This window comes from Anolis carolinensis, chromosome 3, assembly GCF_035594765.1.
Source record: "Anolis carolinensis isolate JA03-04 chromosome 3, rAnoCar3.1.pri, whole genome shotgun sequence".
In the NCBI taxonomy this organism is placed as follows: domain Eukaryota; kingdom Metazoa; phylum Chordata; class Lepidosauria; order Squamata; family Dactyloidae; genus Anolis; species Anolis carolinensis.
In genome coordinates, this window is record NC_085843.1 from 273,323,948 (window position 1) to 273,350,790 (window position 26,843).

Consider the following 26,843-nt stretch of genomic DNA (forward strand, 5'->3'; position numbering starts at 1 on the left):
GAACCCCAGGTTCTCCACCCCTCATTTAATATTTCAAAACTATTGGTTTATGAAATAGAGGTGCAGATTGTGTTGCTGTAATAACTTTGCTCAGCTATAAAACATATACTGCTCCTGCAACCCAGGGAATATTATTGTAAAGATATTATTTGGGCCTTTCTAGATCTTCATCCCCTGCCTACTCCATGTATAGACAGAAAACACTGAACTACTCATGCAATTACAAGATCTACAGACTTCACACTCTTCTTATATTACCATGTTTTCTTAAATCACAATCCCAGAATATTCACAGACAGAGAAGCCCTGTTCACTTTACCTCTGGTTACAGCAGTTGCATTAGATTAGCTGACAAGGTCATTAAAAGGAAATAAAGCAAATGTAAGTTACCTATTTCCCATCCAGGCAGCCAATTTCCAGGCAATAGAGATCAAATTCCAGCCTTGGGCCATATCACACACCAATGGAAATAGGGAATGCAAGCCCAATGAATGGGATGTTGGGGGTAAGACTTGACAAATATGAGAAGAGAGCCACCTAGTGACTCCTACAGGAATAGGAAGGCTACATCTTTTGAGCAGCAGTCAGGAAGAGCACATTGCTGCTACTGCTACTACTAAAATAATAGCAATAGTAGTAATGTTAGTAGTAGCATTTTAGCAGCTATTCCTTAGTAAGCTAGATTTAGGTAAGCACAAGGCGTAAGACACTGTGGGATCTTGGCCAACATTTTAAAGGAGGAGTTGAAAATTAACTCGAAAATGCTGACTAAGTGAACAGAAACCATTATGTATATACGCATCCCAACACCCGTACTTGGGCAATACCTTGCTTTTGCAAGTGCAAAATTATCTCTATTGTGGATAGAAGAATCTAACAAACTCATTTCAATGTTGGATGCATTTACTATAGTTTTTCCTCTTCTTAAAGAAGGGTCCCCAAACCAATGCAGAAAGCTATGAATCATACAGCAATCCACCAGTAAATTCCAATGGGTGATTGGCTGATGATTCCTATGTCGGCCAAGTTTGCTATGCATTTTAGTCTGAACTTTTAAGGAACCTATTTTTGCTGAACATATTACCAGAAAGGGATAACTAAGTTAAGGTGCATCTACACTGTTAAATTAATGCAGTTCAACACTACTTTAATTGGCATGACTCAAAGCTGTGTAATCATGGTAGTCGTAGTTTTACAAGGCTTTCAGTCTTCTCAGCCAAAGAGTGAGAACTACAAATCCTAGGATTCCACTGCAATGAGCGATGGCAGTTAAAGTGGTGTCAAACTGCATTAATTCAACAGTATAGATACATTCATAGATTATTTTAGTCATAATCTTAGACAGCACCTTTAAAGCTCCTTTAAACCTAATCTTCATCTAACTTATTTCACGTTCCAGGGTGTAGCAACATCCAAGGGGCTTTCAAGGTAGATATCAACATCATGACCTGGGACTAGATCTAACCCACCAGATAGTTGATGAGATTGGGCAAATAAATTGGAGTTTGATACAAAACTGAAAAGGCCAACCTCACACAGAGCAAGGCAATAATTTTGCAGCCTAGCTAAATTATTAGTGTCTTAAGTAATATAAACAACCACATGGATTGGCACTATAGCAAAGTAGGCGCTAATCCAACAGGAAGCTAAAGCTACCTTCAAAAAAAGGAATGAATTGATGGCGGCAAGCCATGCCTCTAAGGCTTTATGCTAGTGGTGTCCAGTGCTTTGTTTATTCACTTGTAAATCTTGCAAATACACACACACACAGCATGTTTTTCTAGTTTAGTCATTCTTTGGATTAATTTCTCAGAGGAGTGAGTCTTTCATCTAGGCTACATGGATCCATTCTTTTCCCAAACTAGATCCTTCTGTTTAATAAAAGATTAAAGAATATAATCTCTGAAGAAATGAATGCTGGGTTCCAGTTGTTTATTTATCACCTGGGGGAACTCAGCCTACATAAGTACTGAGGACTAATACAGTCTACATAAGTAGAACCTTGGTATCCACAAGGGTTTGGTCCAACACTGTCTATGGATACTGAAGTCCCATTATTTACAATGACACCTTAACATGGCATCTCTGATTAAAAAAACAGTGAAGACATGCTTTGCTTTTGGATTTTGTGTGTGTGTGTGCGGGGGGGGGGGGGGGAGTGTATTTTTCTATTGTGGATGATGGAATCTGTGGGTGTAGAATCTGTGGATACAGTGGGCTGATGACACAGTGCTTTGCCACCTTCCTCCTAAAAGAATATAGCACCAATTGGAAAATGAACATACTGAAATTGGAAATGGCATGCAGTCTGAAGAGCTAAAAACCCTTTAGTGAACCCTTTAAATCACTGATTTAGATAAGTGTGATGAGGTTGAAAGTGAAGTCCTGGAACATACTGCCCACAGATACAGGGAGCATACTATAGCTGGGGTTTTAAAGTTTCTTCAGGCATTAAATAATGTTTACAATAGCCCTGGTTGGGCAGCCTCTCTATATTGCTTGAAAGGTTACATTTAGAGTAGTGGATCACAGGTTTGGGAGGCAGAGATAGCTTTCATGACAAAATGCCTACCTCAGCAAATCTTTGAAGCAGTGGCAACTGGGACACCCATATGTCCCAGTTGCTACTGTGATATAGGAGTGTAGTGATGAATTGACTTCAGTTTTCAGTGTAAACACTCCAGGTTTCACTCTGAAAGTGCAATGCCTCAAATACTACATTTAAAGACTAAAACTCCAAATGGATTCACCATCACACTGATAATGGGAATCATTACTCACCATTGCCCTGGAGACCTTATATAATAGTTATAAAAACATGACTTTTCAAAACACACAGTTAGAATGTGACTATTTTAAATGCAAGATTGCTGGAAGGGGTTGTGAAGCAATCTTGCAAAACCTTCCCCCATGTGACTATCTCGGAACAGTGTTTCTTTTTGTGGAAAGCATTCCTTTTGGTACAAATTTACACAATTTTGCAAAGAAACCATGAGTTTTCTGCACAGAATAATTTTCTGGAAAATCTGGGATGTGTGAATATCAGGTGACAACTTTGAAAAATGCTTACCTTGTGTTCCCCCCCCCCTCCTGTCTGGCTTTCCCAAATGTTGAGAAGCCCATTATTTTTGCAAGGAAGGGAATAATAGAAAATATTATCTTCATCTCTTTTACTGAATTTAATTACCATAAAGATCTAGCTTTACAAAATGACATTTCTGTTCCAAATCCAAATGTGGGAAGGCACTCTCTTTGCCTTCCCCCAGCTTCAAATACTGGGATGGTGATAGTCCTGTGCGTGACAAGACGCAGGCCAAATCAAAGGAAAACAGACAAGCGTCTGGGAGGAAGGTCTGGAAATATAAACACAAAGGTCCGCTCTCCCATTTTCTCAGTGGATCAGAGATATAATAAGCTCAGATCCTTTTCCTTCGCCAAGTGGTTATTTTGTGACAAAACCTTTGGCAGAGGCCTTTGAAGGGGGACTTCCCCACCTCCAAGACTCTCTTCCTTCTGGGTTACGAAGTTCATATTCCAGCTTTGTCCTTTCAGGGAAATGCCTTTATAATTGTGTCACGGCTCCAAAATTAATAAACACTTTTTGTCAGAACTTAGGGGATGGGGTGGTGGTGTTTGTGCTGTTTATTCATTTCTTTTTCCAGTAGGAAAAAATGGTTTGCCATTTCACCATAGGAAACCCACTTTTTCATTTTTCCTAAAGCAGTTCTGCTTGGCATTCATAGATGTCTTACAAATCTATGGCTGGTTCTATACTGCACTATATCCCAGGATCTGATCCCAGATTATCTGTTTTAAACCGGATTATATGAGGCTACACTGCTAGATAATCTGGGATAAGAAGATTAACTGGAAACAGATTCTGGGATATAGGCCAGCATGAAAGGAGCCTATATTGCTTTCATACTATCAGGGCTAGATCAGGGACGTTCAAATAACCACACCTGCATTTAGACCTGGAGGGTGTTGTTCACTTGTTTAGGTGATTTGGTAGAAGCTGAGGAAATCAAATGTAAAAGAAAACCCTTCCTATTTTTTCTCATGGTTCATGAAAACTCTGAATGTAGTACAACCCCCATATTCACAATGACTATGTTCTTGGACTTTCCATGGTCATGTGAAACCACAGATAGTATCATACCCTTAAAAAAAACGATTCCCAGTGTAAGCATACCATAGAATCAAATGGAAGGACCTCAGTGTGATTCTATGCCCTTTAGTATGTCTTTTGACCTTATCACATGGGGTAGTCCCACTTCTGCTGTTTTGCTAGCAAGTGTATTGAAATGGCAGACACGAGGGGTGACTGTGGTGTGGCATTACTTCCTCCCTCACATGGGGGAAGCAGCATCCAAATGGGGCAGAAGGCTCCCGTGTTTGGAGGGAAGCATCCAAGGATGCTTCCACCCTGGTTGGGGTCAGGGCTTCCACCAGAAGTCACACAATATCGTGTGCTGGCAGGCGTGGGGCTCTGTCTCTGAAGCAGGCTGGAAGTGTCCTTGGACACTTGATTTGATCAATGTGATGAGGTCTTTTGTGGTCATGTTCCAGTGGAAGCACATCAAAATATCATGCTGACGGATCTAGAATGTACCTAGAGAAAACAAAGGATGCATTACTTTTCACAACACATGACAGCAATGGGTTCAAATCCCGGGAGCAGAATGAGTGCCCGCTGTTAGCCCCAGCTTCTGCCAACCTAGCAGTTTGAAAACATGCAAATGTGAGTAGATCAATAGGTACTGCTCTGGCGGTCATGCCTGTGGCCACATGACCTTGGAGGTGTCTATGGACAATGCTGGCTCTTTGGCTTAGTAATGGAGATGAGCACAACCCCCAGAGTCGGTCACGACTGGACTTAACGTCAGGGGAAACCTTTACTTTTCAGAAACTGTAATAAACAGTGTGAATTTGTTACTTCTAAGAAGTGACTTTCAACTACTATGTTGAATTTAGATAGCATGAATGGCATCAGGTTGCATATCCCACACCAGTCTGAGCAGATGACTGGAGTAAATGGACAAAGAGGTTGACCTATTATAAGTCCACTTCTTGTTTACCAATACCTAAAGAAAGGAAGAGGTGTTTGTTTCTTTGATGCTAATACTTATCTTGAATCTGGGCGTGAACTACTTGTGAGGCCTGATCTACCAGTTGAAAACCGGTTCTATAACTCAGAGGGGAAAATATTTCAGAAATACTCAGTTGGCTTGTTAAACTAAGTCAAATTGGCAACTTCGTCTTCTACCTATTTACATGGAAGAAACATATCTGAATGGGTGGATCCAATCTGTGAAGGTGATAAATATATTGCCATTTTAATTGGCTAAGAGCCACCATAAGCATGTTGCCAAAATGGCTCCCTCTACAGCAAATCCCCCATTTTGACTGTCACCTTTCCAGGTCCTCATAATTCAACCTCATAGCACTAGGCACCTGAGGCAGCAGGTGTGCACTGCAGAGGTGTGGAGATTTGCACAATGGCCCTGATCCATATGGCACAGGAAGAGAGATGCTACAGCATCAAGGGAAGGGAAATTGCCTCACCAACAACAGGAATGTGACCTGACGGGGTCTAGCAGGCAGCTAACCATTCAAATGTGAACAAACAGATAAAGCTTCTCCCCTTGGGAGGAATTCTAACAGTAAGGCTGGGGTGAGAGCCAAAATGCCAGAGGAAAAAGCAAACTTCATTACAGTCATTCAGCTTTGTTTCTTGTCTTCAGGAAACTCTTTCCCAATTTCAGAGATGCAGGCAGAAACCTGAAATGTTGGACTTGGTGGTGGGTCTCAGCATGGAACATCAACATGATTATTTGGCAAGTGGTGATGATTTGGCCTGTCTTTGCTGAGGACCACAGCTGAGTGATAGAAGGCATGTTTTGCAGGCACAGGATTCAGAGCTCATTTCCTGGCATTTGTATGTGGGGCACAGAATGACCCCTATCTGGAACCATCAAAAGCCATAAACCATTAGAAGCCATCTGTATACAGCAAAGTGACTAATAATGGTTGTGGACCTGCAAGTAGTCTAACAACACTGTTTTTCTATAGCCTTTGACAAACTCTCTGGACTGACTGTTCTTTTTCTGGCAAATATAAATTGCCAATATTGGAAGCACCCAAGGGAGGAAATGCAACTTTTAAGTGGGTTGCCGCTCCCTTCCTGTGCTGTTTAGTATGTAAAAACTCAAAAGCAGAAGTGGATTTCTGGCTACTTCTATGTATATTTTAATTTTTTATTGCTGTTGCTATGTTTGGCTCTCTCTGTGGCTACTGGAACATCTTAGGGACAGAAAATTGGCCCCTAGAGACACCGCAGTTGCATACTTTTAGAACTAAGTCCATGTTGCAGACTAAGGCAGTAAGGTCAGTGACTTGCCATTTTCTTTATTTTAAAAATTATTATAATACAAATAGCAATGAGTTTTGTTAGTACTACAACTTTTCTGAACAAAAAGAAAGTCTAAAGAAAGGAAGGAAAACAGAAAACAGTAAAGATAAATATGGCTCTATAATTATTTGGATAGACATGAGCTGGCATCTGGTTCAGCAGTCACGAGATCATGATCTGGACTCACCATCTCATAACTGCTGGGGATTTATTTTATACTCATTAATGACCAAACATGACCCAAATCCTACCCTTTCAGCCTGGAAGCAGACCAACTGAAGGATTACTGACGCATTGCAGATCAAGATTCAGGGAAATGATGTCTGTTGCACTGTCCTGCCCACAGGGTGCCTTAAGGCAAGCGGTTGTGGCACGACTTAAAGTAATCTCAAAAATCATATTTTGAAACAAATAATAACAAAAAGGGGATGGATTAATTACACATATACTGAAGCAAGATAGAATAATCTGAACACACATCAATGAAGAGGCTTCTGTGCATAATTTTCTAGAAAAGATGATGTACTATCCAATGAAAAATCAAGGAAAGTTGATTTTTAATGCCATGCATTGAAATATTGAAGGTGTTATGCTTTCCATCCATAGAATAATAAAAAGTGAGCATTTCTCCTTCCAGAAATATAATACAATTTGTCTAGCTACTAAAAGGGCATAGCCAGGCACCATATGAAACAGCCTTTATGTTGTCACACAGACAACACAACAAGATACATTTGCAAAGTAGAATAAGTGGTTAGAAGAATTGGGAGACTCGAAAAACCCACTGATCACACTGGTTGAGGAACCACTACTCAGGGTTTCATTTATATATGTCAAACAAAATATGTCTTCTATAAACATTTTCCAGGTCCTTCTCAGATATTCTTGGTAAGAAGCCCTTCATTTCAGTAGGCTTCACGAATATTTGGTGTTTCACACATCCATACAAAGTCCTGGAATCCACCCCATGTATATAGGGGTTGTAGTACAGTCTGAAATAAAAGCTCGGGAGATAGTTGATCTTCATGTATTTGAAGGGCTGTCATGTAGAAGATGAAGTAAGTGTCCTGTTGCTCCTCCAAAGGGTAGGATTTGAGCCAATGGGTTCAAATTATAAGAAAAGGGATTGTGACTACACATTAGAAAGAATTTCCTTATAGTAACAGCCATGGGGCTGTCCCAACTAGTATCTGGCCCTATTAACAGAGCTGGACACACACTAGACCTGGTTTTTGGTCAAAGATGGGATGAAAGTGATGGTGTGGGGGAGCTGACCATCGCTCCATTGCCATGGACCAACCATCTTCTGATCAGGCTTAGGATTACTGCACCCACTAACCTTTGCAGGGGTGGAGGACCTATTAAAATGGTCCACCCCAGGAGGCTTATAGATCCGGATGGATTCCTGATGGCTCCTGGGAAATTTTCCACTACCTCAGAAGGTGATCCTGTTGATGCTCTGGCCACTTCCTGGAATAGGGAGATGACTAGGGTAATAGACACAATTGCTCTGGAACGTCCCCGCTCGAGTAGCAGAGCTAAACCATCTCCTTGGTTCAATGAGGAGCAGCCAGTGATGAAGCGAATGAAGAGGTAACTAGAGTGCATGTCTGTCTGAACATATCTCCTCCTATGAACCATCTCGGAGATTAAGATCATCCAGGGAGGTCCTGTTCTCGATCCCACCCCCTTTGCAAGCACGATTGGTGGGGACGAGAGACAGGGCCTTCTCAGAGGTGGCTCCTTGGCTATGGAACTCCCTCCCTAGGGAAATTAGATCAGCCTCCTCCCTCCTGACCTTCTGGAAAAAAGTTAAATCCTGGTTGTGGGACCAAGCATTTACACAGTGATTCCTAGTGCAACAATTGATATCTCAGCGCAATAATGAACAATTACAGATGACAACTGGAATGACTCCTGACATATGTTTTTGGATTGTGCGATTTTAAGCCATTGTTTATTTACAGTATTTATTTATTTACAGTATTTATATTCCGCCCTTCTCACCCCGAAGGGGACTCAGGGCAGATCACATTATGTACATATAGGGCAAACATTCAATGCCCATAAACACATCGAACCGAGACAGAGACAACAGACAGATGCAGAGGCAATTTAACTTTCTCCTGAGGGGATGTTCGATTCTGGCCACAGGGGGGAGCAGCTGCTTCATCATCCACTCTGATGGCACTTCCTCATTTCCTCATTCCAATGTTGTAAATTAGTTAAACTTGCCTCCCCACTTTTATAAGTGGTACTTTATTTCCTACTTGATAGATACAACTATCTTTCGGGTTGCTAGGTCAGCAACGAGCAGGGGCTATATTTTATTTTTAATTGACGGGTGCTCACCCCGCCACAGGCTGGCCTCAAACTCATGACCTCATGGTCAGAGTGATTTATTGCAGCAGCTGTTTACCAGCCTGCGCCACAGCTCAGCCCCCAGGCTGTGGCCCCCATGTTTTGACATGTTTAATGATGTAATTTTAAAATATATATTGTTTATGTTGATATGTGTTCAGGACATCAAATTGTTGTAAGCTGCCCTGAGTCCCCTTTGAGGTGAGAAGGGCGGGATATAAATAAATAAATAAATAAATTAACTTAGACAGTGCAGTGGGTGGCCTCCTTCACTGGAAATTCTTCAAGAGATGCTCCATGGCCATCTGTCAGGGATGCATTACCTATGGAGTCCTTGTGTAAACAAAGGCTGGACCAGATTATTCTTGGGATCCATTCCAAGTCTTCATTCTTATGATTCTATGATTTTAACCTTTGCCATGCCTTTCCCAGTTTAGTTGCATTCTGCTCCCTGTTTGTCCCACCTGCTGTTTTGTCCTTTCCCGTATCCAAAGAAAAGGTAAGGCTGAAGCTATGGTGTAAACACGGGGAGACAGATGTTGCAGGCTGCCATTTGCAAGTGTTCATCTGTTTCCAGGGGAGCTGGTCCTTCACTGAGAGAGATGTGGAGAGAGGGAGGAGACAAATAAAGCCTTGGAGAAAAATAATACTGACATTTTCTCTTTGCCCCTGGGAGAAATTAATAAAGACAACAGCATACTTGGAACAAGCACAGCGTACCTGCCAGTAGAACAGCAAGCCACTTGTAATATACGGACACAACCTTATTTACAAAATGGCTCACCCGCTGCTTGTATTTTCTTCCATAGAGAAATTAAATTCCACTGAAAGAAATAAATGAAAATGGCAGCTTTTCCTGCAGGGGTGTCCCGACTGCTGAAATTCCCTTAGCAACAAGAGAAATTGGAAGTTGTTTTTCTCTCAAACATATGACTCAGCTGCTGCCTTTTCTTTTGGCACTTTTGCCAAGGATAAATGGAATATCTTCTCTCTCTGGGTTGGAGAGAAACGTGATGATCTTCAATAGTCAGAAAACATTCACTCCTGTTCTGTCAGAACACTGGGCCAAAATTAATGGTGTATTTGTGTATCGATCTAGCAAATTTAGCATACTTTAAGCTTTATTAGCTTAGATTAAGTAAATGCATGATGTGATGGGATACATCACATCATGCATTGACTTAATCCCAATGACTGATGTTACTAGGGAGTGAATTTGCTCTGAGCTTTAATCTAAATATTAAACAAGCTATCCAAAATGCTGCACCTTTTCACCAAATTGAGGCTAAGCACCTTGGATAGCTCCTTCAAATATGGTTGTCCCTTCTCCTATAGTTTGGTTGATTTCCTCATGCGGAAAGCAATGACTATAAAGTAAAGAACTTCTCCTTTGTTTAGATAGGGAAAAGTCTCATGTTCAGACTAGCTGTTGCACAAATGAGAAGAGTGATGGAAATGGAGAAAGAGGTTCGCACCCTTTGTATGTTGACAGCATGCTTTATAAATAAGTGAAGTGTCAAATTGCTCTAACACCCATTTCCTTTCCCCTCAGGGTATACTGGAAACTTCTTTCTGCACGGAAGACTTCACATTTGCAAAAGAGATCAATACAGATCACTGGGCAGATTGCATATCACTGTGCAAGCTATGGCCAGAGTTAAACTGATATTAAACCAACATAACTTGCAACAAGGTGAATTTCAGGTTGCCACGGCCCCCATCTCCTAGATTAATCTGGAGGAGAAGGAGATTGCGATGGTGGTGGGAGTGTGGAGGAATGGGTATGTTGTTTTGTGGTGTGTGCTGGGGAAAGCATGTACAATGTACAAGGACAATGTTATTCTATTACTATTATTTACAGTATTTACAGTATTTCTATTCCGCCCTTCTCACACCGAAGGGGACTCAGGGCGGATCACATTATATACATATAGGGCAAACATTCAATGCCCATATACACATAGAACAGAGACAGACGCAGAGGCAATTTAACCTTCCTGAGGGGATGTTCGATTCTGGCCACAGGGGGGAGCAGCTGCTTCATCATCCACTGTGACAGCACTTCCTCATTCCAACATCGTAAATTAGTTAAATTTGCCTCCCCACTTCATAAGTGGTACCTTATTTCCTACTTGATAGATGCAACTATCTTTTGGGTTGCTAGGTCAGCAACGAACAGGGGCTATTTTTTATTTTTTAATTGACGGGTGCTCACCCCACCATGGGCTGGCCTTGAACTCATGGCCTCATGGTCAGAGTGATTTATTGCAGCAGGCTGCTCACCAGCCTGCGCCACAGCCCGGCTCCTATTGCTACTGCTACTCATGACCAACATCCTTCATTATGCGGACAGGGTTTAACCCTTTACACACACTGTCCTACAGCCCTCCCACACCTGCAAATCAGCTTTCCAGAGTTGGGGACCACTGCCACAATTATTTTCTGGTTGAAGATTGGGAAGAAGTAGGTGATTGCCCAATTACAGCTGGAAGAAGAGAACTTAGGTCACCTTCCTAGGTTTCAGCAATGTCTGGGAGGAAAGGTCAGCTTTCTTCTAGCTGCAGAACTGCATCCTGGTCCAAATTCTCCTTGAACACATCCTCCCAGCCAATCAATAATTATTGCAGTGGAATACAGTTTGGCAATCTGCTGGGATGGTTCACAAAGCGGTAGCAAACATCTCATTCACAGCATGATTCTGTGATTCTATGCATATGTATGTCACCAACAAGATTCCAGACAATGTCTTTCACTATGTTCTGCTAATATTTCTCTCTCTCTCTCTCTTTTGAGCACCATTTCCCCTTATTTTCTTGCCTCCTGAGAAGCTACTCCATGGAAAACATTCCTCCTTCTCTCCAGCTCTGTGTGCTATTGCGGGAAATGCCGTCACAATGTACTGGAGGTGATAATGATGATATACGATTGTTCCGCTCACATTCTTAAGTGGTGTCTCACTGAGAGGAAGAAAACTGACCTGATTTGGAAGCAAGGGAGTTAGTTTGCATTATGCACCTCCGTGCCTCCCTCCATCTCCCCCACCTTCTCTTCCTGCCGTGGTTTAAATAATGAGCAAATTGTCATTTGTCTACGTGGAATATAATGCACCCACTGAATGATGGGCAACAGCATGCTTGCATGTCCAGCAAGAGGAAACAAATTAGGCCATTGATTGACCATTTAGGAGAGGAAAGAAAAATAAGCAGAGAAAGAGAAATAAAACCAGTTAAACTGATAATGAGCTGCAAGCATACAGTATTATGCATCTTTATAGGTTTCAACATTGAAAGCATTATCAACAATATTTTATTATAAATAGAGGGTGATGGGAGTTAAATTTAAAAATGGACTGGGTTTCTTTTCCTTGCTTTTTTTATTTCTGCTTTCAAGCTGTTGTTCAGTGGAATTCCCCCCTTCTTCCAGCATGACAGAACTGGAAGCTTTCAGATCTGGAATCCCCACCCAAGGAAGATTTGATGTCAAAGAATCCTTCAAATACTTGGCTGGCGGTATTTGGTGAAATGATTTACAAGCAAAATTGTGTGTGTGATACACTACTGTTTTCTGGGCTGAGATGTACACCTTGTAAAAATCATGCTGAATACATCCATTGCTCTTAGAAGGAGAACCGATGTAGTATTAATTCAACAGACAGAGAGGCCATAATCTTACATAGCCCACCACAGTCTAGCAGCTGCTATTCACCAATACTTGGAGCTACTGCAGCTCTTCTCCCCTCCAGGCTATTCCATGTGTTATGGGAGTGGAAATCAACATTGAAGAAATATTTGTTTATATCACCCATAGGTAAATGCAAAATGACTGCATCCTCCACTGGGGTCCATTGGGGTCCTCCAGAGGTCTCAAAAGAAGATATAATCATTTTGCATTTAGCTGTGGGAATATCGCGAGATTCTTCTTCAATCCCTACCCCGCTCTTTTTCTGCACAAAATGGCCATGGAGAGGGGATTGCAGTGACTCTATGGGAGGTCTCAGTGGGACTTTGGTTGGTGTAGAGCAGGGGTCCTCAAACGTTTTAAGCAGGGGGCCAGTCCACAATCCTTCAGACTGTTGAGGGGCCGAATTATCATTTGAAAAAGAAATATGAACAAATCCCTATGCACACTGCACTTGTCTTATTTGTAGTGCAAAACAACAACAACAACAACAATGAAAGAACAATAAAATATTTAAAAATGAAACCAACATAAACCTATCAGGATTTCAATAGGATGCGTGGGCCTGCTTCTGGCCAATGAGATAGTAAAGTTAATTAGGATTGTTGTTGTTGTTGTTGTTGTTGTGTGCCTTCAAGTCATTGCAGACCTTGGGCGAGCCTAAGTCTAAAATTATTTATTTATTCATTTACTACATTTATTTACTACATTTATATCCCACCCTTTTCACCCCGAAGGCGACTCAGAGCAGCTGTATGTACATACAATATATTATATTATTAACAAAGCACAATATTAGCATTATATATTACTATATTGAACTATACCACTATACTATAATATTATATGTAATATATAACATGTAATTAATATTATTATATGGTATTATTAGTATTACATTGTATAACATGATAATATTATCAATATCATATGTATATATAATATATTATATTATTAAAACTGATATAAAAATATTATATTATAAATGAGGGCGGGGGCCAGGTAAATGACCTTGGAGGGCCGCATCTGGCCCCCGGGCCTTAGTTTGGGGACCCCTGGTGTAGAGGGTCTGTGGTATCTTCTCGCAGGAGGGTGTGACAATGGAGGAAACATGTTTTTCCAGTGGAGCTATTGTGTAGCTGACGCATACAGAAAGCTAGGGATACCATCCAGGAAACAAAGGCCTATCCCATAGTTCCTAAATAGGTGTGTGTGTGGAAACAATACTAATAATAGTATGGAAGCTACCAACCACTTGGATTTCTATTAATTATTTTATGCATTTATCCAAAAGTCTCTGCTAGAAACCCTATTATGTTCTTTTTACTGTCCTCATTCATTTTAGTGGAGCTTTAACAGGCAGGCAGGCAGCTTCTCAGTTTCTTAGTGGTGCTCTTGCCTGGGTCACATTACATTCAAAAGACACACTTTCTGATTTTCAGCTCCTCTGGAGGAACAAGGATCTAATCCTTGCTGCCATTTTGGTGACCAGATATGACAACATATAATTTCCTATCCACTTATGGAACATTAAGAGGGATTGCTATTTTGAGGTGTCATAGCCCTTGGAAGAATTATTTTGTTCATCTAATTTTTTTCTTAGCTGAAACCTCACTTTTTAGCTCATTTTTGGAGTTGATCCCAAGGGTTGTGTTGGATGTCACAGAGTACTGCATCCCCTGGCTTGGAGGAAGGAACCATATATACAATGAACAAAACACAGACAACATCCTTAGTCAATTATACTTTCGATGCAAATGAGAAGAGATAGTGAAGCACTATGAACCATTTTGCATGTTTGCACTCACAGCTGTTGTGGCACAATAAAGATGGATGATGAAAGGAACAAACTCCAAATATGCTGCGTAGTGTTCTCCTTGATGTTCCTTGTCCAGTTTCTGCATTTGATAACTGGCCTAGGTTCTGTTTTCCATGGTGTCTGCAGTCTTGCTCTTGATTGTCATTGGATAATGTATTACCTATGGATCAATTTTCTAATTGTGGGTAGGGATAGAAACTTTCTCCATTTAACCCATCCAATAGACATATCATGAGAAAATAAGACTCATTCAAACAGATAATAATGCCTGACAAGATAGAAAGCAATAGTTAAACGAGGAAGATTGCATGCCATGGATTCAATCAAAGAAGCCATATTCCTGAGTTTGCAAGACTTGAGCAAGGCTGTTGAGAGCAGGGTGATTTAGGACCTCTTCACATGTCGGGGATGCTGTTTCTTCGGCAGTCACTCAGGGCATCCTGTGGTGCCCCACGCTCGCTCGCTCCCTCCGTCCCCCATAACAAATGAGGGATGGAACAAGGCACGTTGGCACCCTGTTCCCATCAGATGGGAGAAAGGGTGGCAACATGCATTGCTGTATTGCCCTTTCTCCTATCATAAAGGAGAAAGAGCACAAATATGCAGGTAACTCTGATGGAGCTACCCACTTACCTCTCCATTGTTGCTAAGTAAGTAAGTAAGTAAGTAACTTTATTTTTCTATCCTGTCACCATCTTCTGGCTGGGACTCGGGGCAGCTATCATGGGACAAAGGCCCAAAAACAATAACCAAAGTACAACAATGAAAACATTACAAAGAGTAAAAACACAATAAAACGACATTATGCAGAACAATACATCAATCCATAAAAGCTCATTTAAAACATAAAATGAGTAACAATATAATAAAATAAGATGGACCACCAATTTGGTGGAGGGGGATAGCATGGAGGGGCCATTTAGACTAAAGTGCAATAGTATGGTTATAAAGTGCTTTGGGGCAAGAGCACAAAGTGCAAACATATATCTTGAAAGATGCTTCCTCAGCCCTTGAAGGGTAAATGGGGCAGGGCCTGCCAAGCATCATGTGATGGCACTCAGTCTGATGAAGTGGTTGTAGGTCTCTCATTCATAGGGTCATAAGTCGAAGCAGACCTGACAGCAGTTAACAACAGCAATTAGTTATTTCCAAATCTTACTGTTGCACAGTTGGGAAAGTAAGAGGCATCTCTGAATTTTAAAGCAGATTCTATTGCATTTATTCAATAAAATCCAAGCTTTTAATAACAAACCAGGCATCAAACTTGCAAAAGGAATTATGGGTGATAGGTGTGATCTAACCTGTGGCACTTTTTGGGGCAATTCTGGATATCAGGGGGCAGGGAGCTATCATTAGACTAGGTGGGTCATTGTCCCAGTCAGTAGGGCACCTCCGACTACCATCTGTCCTACTTTCATTCCTTCCCCTAACAGACAAGATCATGGCAATGGTCTTACTTGGTAGCACCCTTATCCTTCTTTTCCTGACCCTTTGCCACAGTTATGAGACTAGTATCAAGTTACAAAAAAACCCATTGCTTTGGATGCATTCTAAATGTAACACATATCCAGAAAGATACTCTGAAGCAAGTTTTTTTAAAAAATGAATGTTTGTCAAACTTGCTGGATATGTCTCTAATTAAATGTTCAACTGTTCTCTTTTTAAAGAGCATGTTATACAAAGTGTTTGAAACCTCTCTGTACTGAACTATTTATATTTGCAGTTTGTAGAACACCAGGGCAGAATAGAAATGCATGAGATTTTTAAATATCAGAACTGGTTTCCTTCTACGTTTTTATACCATGACTTACTTCAATAAATGTGGGCAAATTGCAAGTTGCTGCTCTATGGTGGGACTGAATTAGTACTCATGCAACTAATCAGATACAAATATCTAATATAATTTCATTATCTGTACAAGAGTCACACTACTGGGGCACAGATATTCAAATAAAAAGGTAAAGCTACAGCAATATTTTTACACTGGAATGATCACAACACATAGTAGATATTAATGCCATTTCTTTCCCCAAGTAAGAGCCCCGGTGGCAAAGTGTGTTAAAGCACTGAGCTGCTGAACTTGCAGACCGAAAGGTCCCAGGTTCAAATCCCGGGAGCGGAGTGAGCGCCCGCTGTCAACTCCAGCTTCTGCCAACCTAACAGTTCGAAAACAAGCCAGTGTGAGTAGATCAATAGGTACCGCTCCGGCGGGAAGGTAACGGCGCTCCATGCAGTCATGCTGGCCACATGACCTTGGAGTAGTCTACAGACAATGCCGGCTCTTCGGCTTAGAAATGGAGATGAGCACCAACCCACAGAGTCAGACATGACTGGACTTAATGTCAGGGGAAACCTTTACCTTTACCTATCCCCAAGTGCTTTTAATTTATAACCTTCTCCACCTAAGATGGCAGGATCAGAAGCCAAAATGAATTTAACAGATTAGATTGTTGGGTCAAAACTACCAAAATGATTTTCAACAGGAAAAACATAAGGTACTACTTAGGAAGAAAAAGTGAAGTGCATAGATATAGGATGGGTGACACCTGGCTTGACAATAGTACATATGAAAGGAATCTAGGAATCTTAGAAGACCACAAACTGAACATGAGTCAACAGTATGATGCGGCAGCTAGAATCCCCATTGTGATTCTTTGCTGCATCAATATGTGTATGCTGTCTAGATTCAGAGAAGTAATAGTGCCATTCTATTCTGTTTTGCTGAGATCTCACATGGAATATTGTGTCCCGTTCTCGGCACCACAATTCAAGAAGGATGTTGACAAGCTGGAGGAGAGTGACCAAAGCAGCAAATGGTCTGAAATCCATGCCCTATGCAGAGTGGTTGAGGAAGCTGCTTATGTTTATCCTAAAGAAGAGAAAGTTCACAGATGACATGGTAGCCATGCTTAAATATTTGAAAGGATGCCATATTGTGGAGGGAGCCAGAGACTAGGACCCAGAGCAATGAATTCAAACTACAGGAAAAGAGATTCCACCTAAGCATGATGATAAGGACTAGTTAACAGTGGAACATGGGCCTTATAATGTGATAACCTTCAGTGGAGCTTTTCAAATAAAGGTTGGATGGCCACTTTTTGGGAGTGCTTTGGTTGTGTTTTTCCTGCATGGCAGAGGTTTTGATTGGATGGCCCTTATAATTTCATCTCAATTCGAGGATTCTATGAATGTATGAAAAGGTGACATTTACTGTCAATTCCCTGTCCATTGTGTATTGTTTACTAATTGCAGGACATAATGCTGGGAGAGAAATAGAACTTTGTCTGGCAATATTCAGTTGTGCCCCAATAGTTAGTAATCTCGACATACCTAGTATCAGCATTAATGGGATTTAGCACTGGTGCAACCTACAGAATTTGAGCAGTAAAGGGATTTATAGCTAACCCTTCTAAGTCCTTGACTAGACAATCAAAAGTGGTTCAATTTTAGAAAACACGCACACACATCTTGGCAGAGGAGTTTCACAAACCCTAACATAAATATTCCTACTGGATACTTTCTGAAGCTTCTTTCCATCAGCACTCTGTCTGTGGATTTTAGGACAGGACAGTTGACTCAACCAAGTGGCCTTACCATCATTTCACCATGATTTCTGGACTAAGTTCAGCTTACTCCATATCCCTTGGGATGTGTTGAAAGATGCCTGGATGACACTTTGGATGCCCAATTGCTCTTTCTTTCATACTGTTGGAGAATAGGTTGGGCATAAAATTTGTTTCCATCAAAAACTATAGCAGATTTGGCTGCTCATAAACCAGAAACAAATCTAGTATAAAACACATCTGTGTTAGATTTTGGAAATGGACAAACACATTTGGACCTGCAGAAAAAGAGATAAAAGAAATGTGGAAAGTTGACTTCATGTCCGAAACCCATAACAAGCTGTGTTATGGTATCCTCAGCCAATGTCCCATCTTATAAAGTAACTGTGTACATTTCTTGGAAGCAGATAATCAAGATCTCAGTCAGGAGTCTTATATGTTGGCTTCTTTCAGCTCTCAAAAAAACTGTGCTTTTCCTTTTCGTCTTTGTAGATATAAGCCCATATTGTTTATTGACTGCTGTCACAAACATGGAGGCATCATCTGGTCCAGAGATGGAAATGTACACCGAGTTTTTAGACTATATGGATGTTTTACAAGGAAAAGGCAAAAAACATCCAGGCCTATTCCCCCCTGCAGAGAATGAAATGAGAAATGTGAGGCTTCTCAAATTCTGTGGCTCATCACAGTCATTGCCATGGGAATACATCAGTCTGCTGCAGCTGTGGTTTGCCATTGAAGTCTGATGCCCTAGAAGCTTAATTGGGGGAGCAAACTAAAAGTTAACAGATCTCTGTCCAACAAGGTTAATAGTAAGGTTAACAGATTAAGATGTGCAAAGAAAACCAGCCTGGTCTTTGCCTCTTCCAAAGCTCCAACCCTTAATTGGCTGCACTGCTACTGGAGAGAGAACAGAAACATCTCACTAGGTGGTCTTCTGTCTGCTGAAAGATGATCTCCTACTGAGGCTGATTTCTCTTTATAAATATACATTGGGTTCATCTCTCCTGACTTGGTTGTTCACAGATCGCTTTTTTTCCTTCCAATTATCTTCAATATGCTTTGCAGTTTTCGTAGAACTTCCATAGTTATGCCTTTGACGATCTAAGCAAATAGTAGTACAGGTTGAGTATCCCTTACCTGGAATTCTAAAATCTAAAATACTCCAAAATTTGTTCATGTGGTTGGCTAAGAAATTGAAACTTTTATTTTAGATGGTTCAAAGTATTCAAACTTTGTTTTGTGTGCAAAAATATTTCAAATATAGTGTATAAAAATCTTCAGGCGATGTGTGCAAGATGTATGTGAATTATAAATGAATTTTATGTTTAGTAATTCCATCTCCAAGATATCTCATTATGTACATGTAACTATTCCAAAATCTGAGAAAATTTGCTTTGCTAGCAGGATACAACTACTCCATCCCATCTGATGTTCCTTCTAATAGACAGAAGTCTTTGATCATGGAATTAATACATATGCAACATTATTAGTTAGTAAATATCATATCCTCCATGAATATGTCCCATCCTTCATTTAAGTTGTCCAGCTTGGCAGATATCAGTGTTTTCCATCTGAGATAATTAGGTCACTTCATCATATGTTGTATTAAGAACTATTATCTTCATTTGCCTTGAATCTTTCATGATTCCTCTTGAAGGGATGAGGGAGAAATCTTTTCCTTTCCGGCTTTCTCCACATCATACCTAAGTTTACATATTTCTCAGTCTCATTTACCTCTGTATCTATGTGAAAGGAGCCCCCGGTTAAACCGCTGAGCTGCTGAACTTGCTGACTGAAAGGTCGGTGGTTTGAATTTGAGCTCCCTCTGTTAGCCCCAGCTTCTGCCAACCTAGCAGTTTGAAAACATGCAAATGTGAGTAGATCAATAGGTACAGTTCAGTGGGAAGCGAATGGTGCTCCATGCAGTCATGCCAGCCACATGACCTTGGAGGTGTCTACGGACAACACCGGCTCTTTGGCTTAGAAATGGAGATGAGCACCAACCCCCAGAGTCGGACATGACTGACTTAGTGTCAGGGGAAAATCTTTACCTTTACCTATCTGGGTGAAACAGCTACATGGGGCTCCTACATCATTTTGCTTTATCTTCTTTTCACCATCATCAGCCACTCAGTATTCTTCTTAAGGTGTGATAGCTAGAACTATACACAACATTCCAACCATGGAGTTGTAAATAGGCAGAAGGATATTGGCTTTAAAAATAAATCCTTTTCTTTATGTTCAAAAATGGAACTTGGTTTAATTCTCAAAAGTGTTAGGAGGCACATTGTCAACATGGCAAAACAATAGTTTTTCCAGATTTTGCCCATATCGCGTGAAAAGTATCATGGGGAACTAAGCACATTTGAATTTGCTTAACAAAAAATATCCAAGCAATGAATTTCCTGAAGAAAACATTCCTTCTCAAATCTGTTTTTCCCGTCCAATATATGTACACTTCCTACCACCCACTCATCTTTTAAAGATTATTGTCTGACACATGCATATGACAAAAGTAAGAACTGAATGGTGAAGTTACCACAGTTTGGCACTGTTTGAATTCCAGCATTACTTCGACTACATTTCCCTTTACACCTTTTCCATTGCTAATGTGTGAATTTTAGTTTGTGGTAATCACTATGCAGATTAGGTTTTCTGTTATGAATTATGCTCTCACAAATATTTGCTGAAGGCAAAATTTAACTAGGCTATAAAATTGCAACTGACGCTCCCAGAGACAAAAAGACAGGAGAAACGTTAGGAGCATTTTCCAAATTCCAAATCTAAATTAGAAGCTTAAAATTGAAAGACTAAAATTCAAGTAGTCATTTAACATCTTCATTACTGATATAGACATTTCTGTGAAAAAGAGCTCCGTTCTGGCATCTAAGATTTGGTTACTTCTACAGGATTTTCATTCCGAAATGTGGCATTTAATATTTTTTTATGTCTGAAAAAACGGTATTTGCTCATTAGGAGAAAACCAAAAGACTAAGCGTTAGACCAGTTCCCTTGGAAGAGCCTGGAGACAATGACCAAGAAGACTCCGACTTATCTGGATTTTGAATGAGAAACTGCTAATGACTTCCTACCACTGTGCTATAGAGAGCGTCCTAACTTACTGCAACTGCACATGGTTTGGTAACTGCATAGTGGTAGTCAGGAAGGTGCTCCAAAGGGTCATCACTACTGCATAGAGAAGCATTGGTTGCCCTCTCCTCCCTTTAAAAGAACTTAAGTAGCCTTAAGAAAGCTCAGAACATTCTTAAGGACCAATATCACTGGCATATTCTTTTTTTGAATTATTACCATCTGCCAGATGGTACATTGTTTTTGTGCTGTGTGCTGGGAAAGCATTTAATTTCATTGTACAATGTACAATAACAATAAAGTAATTCTATTCTGTGTTGTTGAAGGCTTTCATGGCTGGGATCACAGGGTTGTTGTATGTCTTTCAGGCTGTGTGGCCATGTTCCAGAAGTATTCTCTCCTGACGTTTTGCCCACATCTATGGCAGGCATCCTCAGAGGTTGTGAGGTATGGATAAACTAAGTAAGGAAAGGAAAGAATATATATCTGTGTAGAGTCCAGGGTGTGGCAAGAGTCCTTTGTCACTGGGAAGCCAGCATTAATATTTCAGTTAATCACCCTAATTAGCATTGGAAAGGTTTTGTCTCTTGCCTGGGGGGCATCCTTTGTTCAGTCATTAGCCGTCCTTGAGGCTCCTCTGCCCTCAGAGTGTTGGTTCCCAAATCAAAACAGTAGATGGGAACCAACACTCTGAGGGCAGAGGGTGAGCAAAATTAGTAAAGGTCTGGAAAACATGAATTCCTATGAGGAACAACATAGGGAGCTGGGCATGTTTACCTTACCGAAGAGAAGGTTAAGACTGGAACTGGCCGCAACTTTTCTCACTACTATCCTGTGTTTTCCAGGCTCAGGCAACCAGAGACATGGGATGGCAGTCCCTCCCCATCCTCTGTGTCATGGCAGACTCTGGCTGCAACATGGGTCCTACTTGTCTGTCAGTGCTATGACATTAGCAGTGCCCGAGGAGCACCAAGGAGCTGGGTTCCTCATTTACCTCCTCCCTCAGTCCCCTGATGCCCTGGCTGACATTACAGCACACAATGTCAAATGGGTAGGACCCGTAATGCGGTCAGAGGCCACCAGGACATGGAGAGCCATTGGTGGTTGCCCAATGACACCAAACCATGTTCGGTGTAGCTAAGTGGTGGGACTCCCTCCTACCTTTGCAATAGCTGAAGGAGTCCCTATGATCATCATCAGTGCTGACCAGGCATTAAACATGCCAGATTTGTCCTGGATAATTGGTCAGTTGAGATCCACCCTGGGGTTTTTTACATCCAAAAATATGTGCCCTACTGAGTAACAGAACTTCATTACATAAGTTTTCTTCATAAGCTTTATAAGACTAGAAACTTCCTGGAAAAGTAAGAACTTTGGTCAATTTATTACACTTTTAATTTAGTAGATTTCTCCATAAAGTCTTGTCTAAACGTTTGTGAAAAACACATGTAAAAAGTCAAGAATGCAACTGTAATGGATTTCTTTCCCACAAACAACAAAAATGTGTAGGACTTTATTTTGCCCCTGCCCAACTATATTTGTCACAAAGGGTTTCTAAAAAGCATATACAAAAGTTTGTATGCATTTGGCAAAAGCAATAGAGAACTTTACCCAGCTTTTGTGCATGTGTCTGTGTGTGTGGTTAGTGCAGTTGACCTGCCAACAGCAGGCTTTGATAGTTCTTTCCAAAAATGATGTTCCTCTGGAAGTGCCCTTTGATCCAACAGCTGAATTTTGTAGAAGTTGTTCCTTTCCAAATCCAAACAGAAAGCAGAGGGAAGAGATGCATAAATAGGAGGTTTCTGGAAGCACCAATGGGTGAAAATAGATCTCTGTTAAGTTTTGAAAACTCTTTTTCTTGGAAGACAAGGGACATTTTAAGGAAACTGTGGCTTAGAAACAAAAAAGACACAAATATGTATGAATGATTGTTTCCAGAATGCTTGAAGTTCCTTTTGAGAAATACAGACTATCCTTTGTGGCTTAAACAAAAATAAATCTGGTTTATAAGGAATATTTTATCAACTTGATATTGTGCAGGAGGGCACGATCCATTTGTGTCTTAACCAAATTAGGTTCAAGTGTACTGGAAAGGGGGAAGTCCCATATTCTCAGCATTTTAGGGGGGTTGGTAACACGTTGTGAAAAAACAGAGAATATATAGAGTTTAAAATAGCAAAGTGGATGAAACTTGAGAAATTCCTTGTGGGCATTTCAAACCTTTGTAAATCCAGAAATAGTAAATACGTACTTGTCAACTATCTTGATTTGGCTAGTATATCCCTGACTAATCCTGACATTAAAATGTCCAACTTTTTCTCTTCTCCAATGCTCCCCCTTGTTTCCAAGTTACTTTAACTATTGCAAACAGAGCTCAAAGTGCAAAAGCATGCAATTAACTCAGCAGTGGGAAAAGTAGGGGGCGAAATTTTGCCTTCCCCAGTAGAATCAGGCAAAATATGCTTTGCCCTTTTGACTACCTTCTGGTGTTGTTTGGCCACATGCATCCTGGATTTCATCTGTGAAATGTTGGGTTACTATAATGGCAATAGAAATAAAATATATCCCATCCTAGGGGAGAGACTGAGCAGAAAACCAGTGCATCTGCTCTGACAGTTGTAAAGGTGTAACCACCCACATTGCATCTGTTTTATCACCATCATGATGGGAAATGCTATTTAAAGTTACTTGAAAATATAAAGGTGAGTCTTAAAGGGTGCTGACTGTAGAAATACGTGTTTATTATATTAATTTGTATCAAATGAACCAACTTGAAATACTTTTTACCCTTAATTTTGGCAGCTTCACTTTGGAGAAGAAGGTGTTGCCTTTTTGATGTTTAACTGTATTTAACATGGTATGTTGTGATAATTATTAAAATTCACTTCTTATATACAGGCCACACAATATCCAGTGTTTTCAAAACTGTTTTATTGAGAGATAAAGTACTTGATTATCTTTCAGAATGATAAAGGCAGGGATAATACCTGTCCTTACTTTTTATTTTCTTTGATGTGAAGTAATCAATATTTTTGGAGTGAAGCGGGTCAATATACTTTACACTCCCTTTGTAATGATCCCAGTACCCATAGATCTGGTATCCATGGTTTGATTTCTCCATGTCTGACAAAATATCTCCTCTCTAGGCATTTTCTTGGTCCTCAAATGCAACTACGGTATGCTTGAGCCAGATGTCCTTCATTTCAGTAGGGTTTGCTATTAAGTTTTTGTGTATCCAACCAAAGTCTTGGAACATATCTCTCACAGGTTTGAGGTTGTCTGATCAAATAGTAACAAATTGTAAAAACCAAGGCTATAACGAAACAGGCAGTCCCTGTGGTGATTTTGCTGAAGTGCCTTGCACTAAAAAAATATAGTTGTCCTCTTTTTCCTAAGATTCTGTAGCCATGGACTGAGGTTCCATCTACACTGCCATATAGTCCAGTTTCTGAATACAGATTATCTGCTTTGAATTGGATTATATAGCAGTATAGACTCATAAAATGCAATTCAAAACAGATAATCTGGATTCTGAAACTGGATTATATGGCAGTGTAGATTCAGCCTCAATCATACACAGCTTGAAACAATTCTGCCCTTCCCTGTAGAAAATAATAATAAACAACACAATGAAATCTTGATGTTGTCATTTTATATAAAGAATGCCATTTTACTATACTATTATATATAATGAGACTTGAGCACCCATAGATTTTGATATCCATGTGGTGTAAATGGCTGTTCTGGAACAAAACCCCAGTAGATAACAAGGGTCAATTGTATTGATAGTCAAGGACATCAAGTTGGTGAGGGCTAAGTCAGGAAAATACTGAGTTGACTATCTCTGACCTCTAAAGTGTGTAAACAAGGCCATAACTATTTGGCGGAAAAGTGTTAAGTGCACTGAGGCAAGTACAAACCTGCATGATAGGAATGGAGGAAATCAACATGCCTTTGATTCTTACATTTAGCTAAAACTGACTTGAACACAAGGTGCCTGCAGTCCTCACACAATGACAACATATCTCATTTCTCCAAAACCTGAGTCTGCTCAGACATGTCCGTTGATGAGTCTCAAAGAGAAGAAAATATGTGTGCCCATGGGTGCAGGAGAAAGAGAGAAAATTAACCATGCCAAATGTAGCCATGTGTTTTCTTGGGTGTGGAGCCTCTGAAAAGTTGCTTGTAAATCTGCTACCACACAGGTTTGCAAAGCACAGCCCTTAAGCAGTTCTGAGCCCATTTTGACAGCTCACCAGAAGTCTGCATGCTTCTCCAATTTTGAAATAAAAATGTTTTGCACTGAAAAATATCCCATGGCATCTACAGGGGCCACAGGAAATGATTTTCATTGGCCACAAGGCTACATTTTTGGCCCTGTTCCCACCTTTTAAGCTTTGCACAGCCCTTTTGGAAAATACTGTACTGGTAAGAAATGACCAACCACGTACCTCCTAATTCGGGGGAAGAAAAAGACCTTTCTATGCCCAAAAAGAGCGATGGAGCAAAATCAATAGTAGGGCCGCTAGCATACCAGCCCAGATTTCAGAAATGAAAACTGTGGCGTGTATGGCCAAACAACGTCATCAAGATGTCAAATGTCCTTAGTAAGGAATGACACACAAACTAGGAGAGATGCAGGTGTTTGCTTTAATTTTTGCTTACTTTGAACTTCTTCTGGGAGAGAAGTGGGATATAAATACGACTACTACTGCTACTACTACTACTCTATACACATAATAAAAGCGAAAAAGTGTATGTGACGGAGGTGTCCACTTACACAGACAGCCTCCCACCTCCACAAACAGGGTATAGTTCCCACTGAGCAGGAAACACCCATGGCCCTCCCTCACCTGACCCTGCAGGTTATAGTGAGCGCCATGAACATGTAGCCCAAACCCTGCCAATGTCCTCCACAAGCACCATACTGCCCCCCAACCAAGTGAAGGCTTTCCTGCTGAGAAAATTTCCTCCTAGATGTTCTGTTTTTTCTCCAGAATTGACATCCCAGGGTTCCTTAATTTGCATGACCATGCCCCCTGCCTTTACCTTAACTCTTTCCTACCCTTTCCTATGGCACACAATTAACAGAGGAATTGATCAGCAACTGAACAAGAGGTTTGCGGAGAATTCACCATGATTTACAGGAGTTGCACTTGACCTACATCCAGAGAGCTCTGTTCACTCAACCAATGATGGATCTGTACCAAACCATGGATGATGGGTCTTGCAGTACCATCACTGAAACTGTGACCCCCACCAACAATGGACTGGGACCAAACTTGGCACAGAGAACCCCATGACCAACTGAACATACTGCTGGCTTTTATCTATAAAATCCTAAATGATTCCGGCCCAGTCTACCTGTCTGAATGTATTTCCCTTCATGGACTTTATGAACCAGGTCGAGTGTTAAGATCTGCCAGAGAGGTCCTACTCTCGGTCCCACTGCCTTTGCAGGTGCGATTTGTGGGGACGACGGACAGGGCCTTCTCGGTGGTGGCCCTTTGGCCCCTCCCCAGTGAGACCAGATCTGCCCCCTCCCTCTTGGTGTTTAGAAAAAACTTAAAACCTGGCAATCTAAGCAGGTATTTGGCAAGTGACAGAATTACAGTATAAACCTTCTCACAATATATACATGAATGAAGCAGCTATATGATGACTATGGGATCGGTGCAATATTCAATGTTTTAATGATGTTTACATGTATAATGTTTTAATGATTTTAATTCGTATTTATATGTCTATTGATTTTAGTCAATTATGTTACGTATTGCTTTTTGTAAGTATATTGTGGCATTCAATTTTTCTAAAGTGTAAGCCACTCTGAGTCGCTTTGGGGTGAGAGAGAGCGGGATAGAAATATAGTAAATGAATAAATAAATAGATGAAGGAGGCCGGGCTGTGGCGCAGGCTG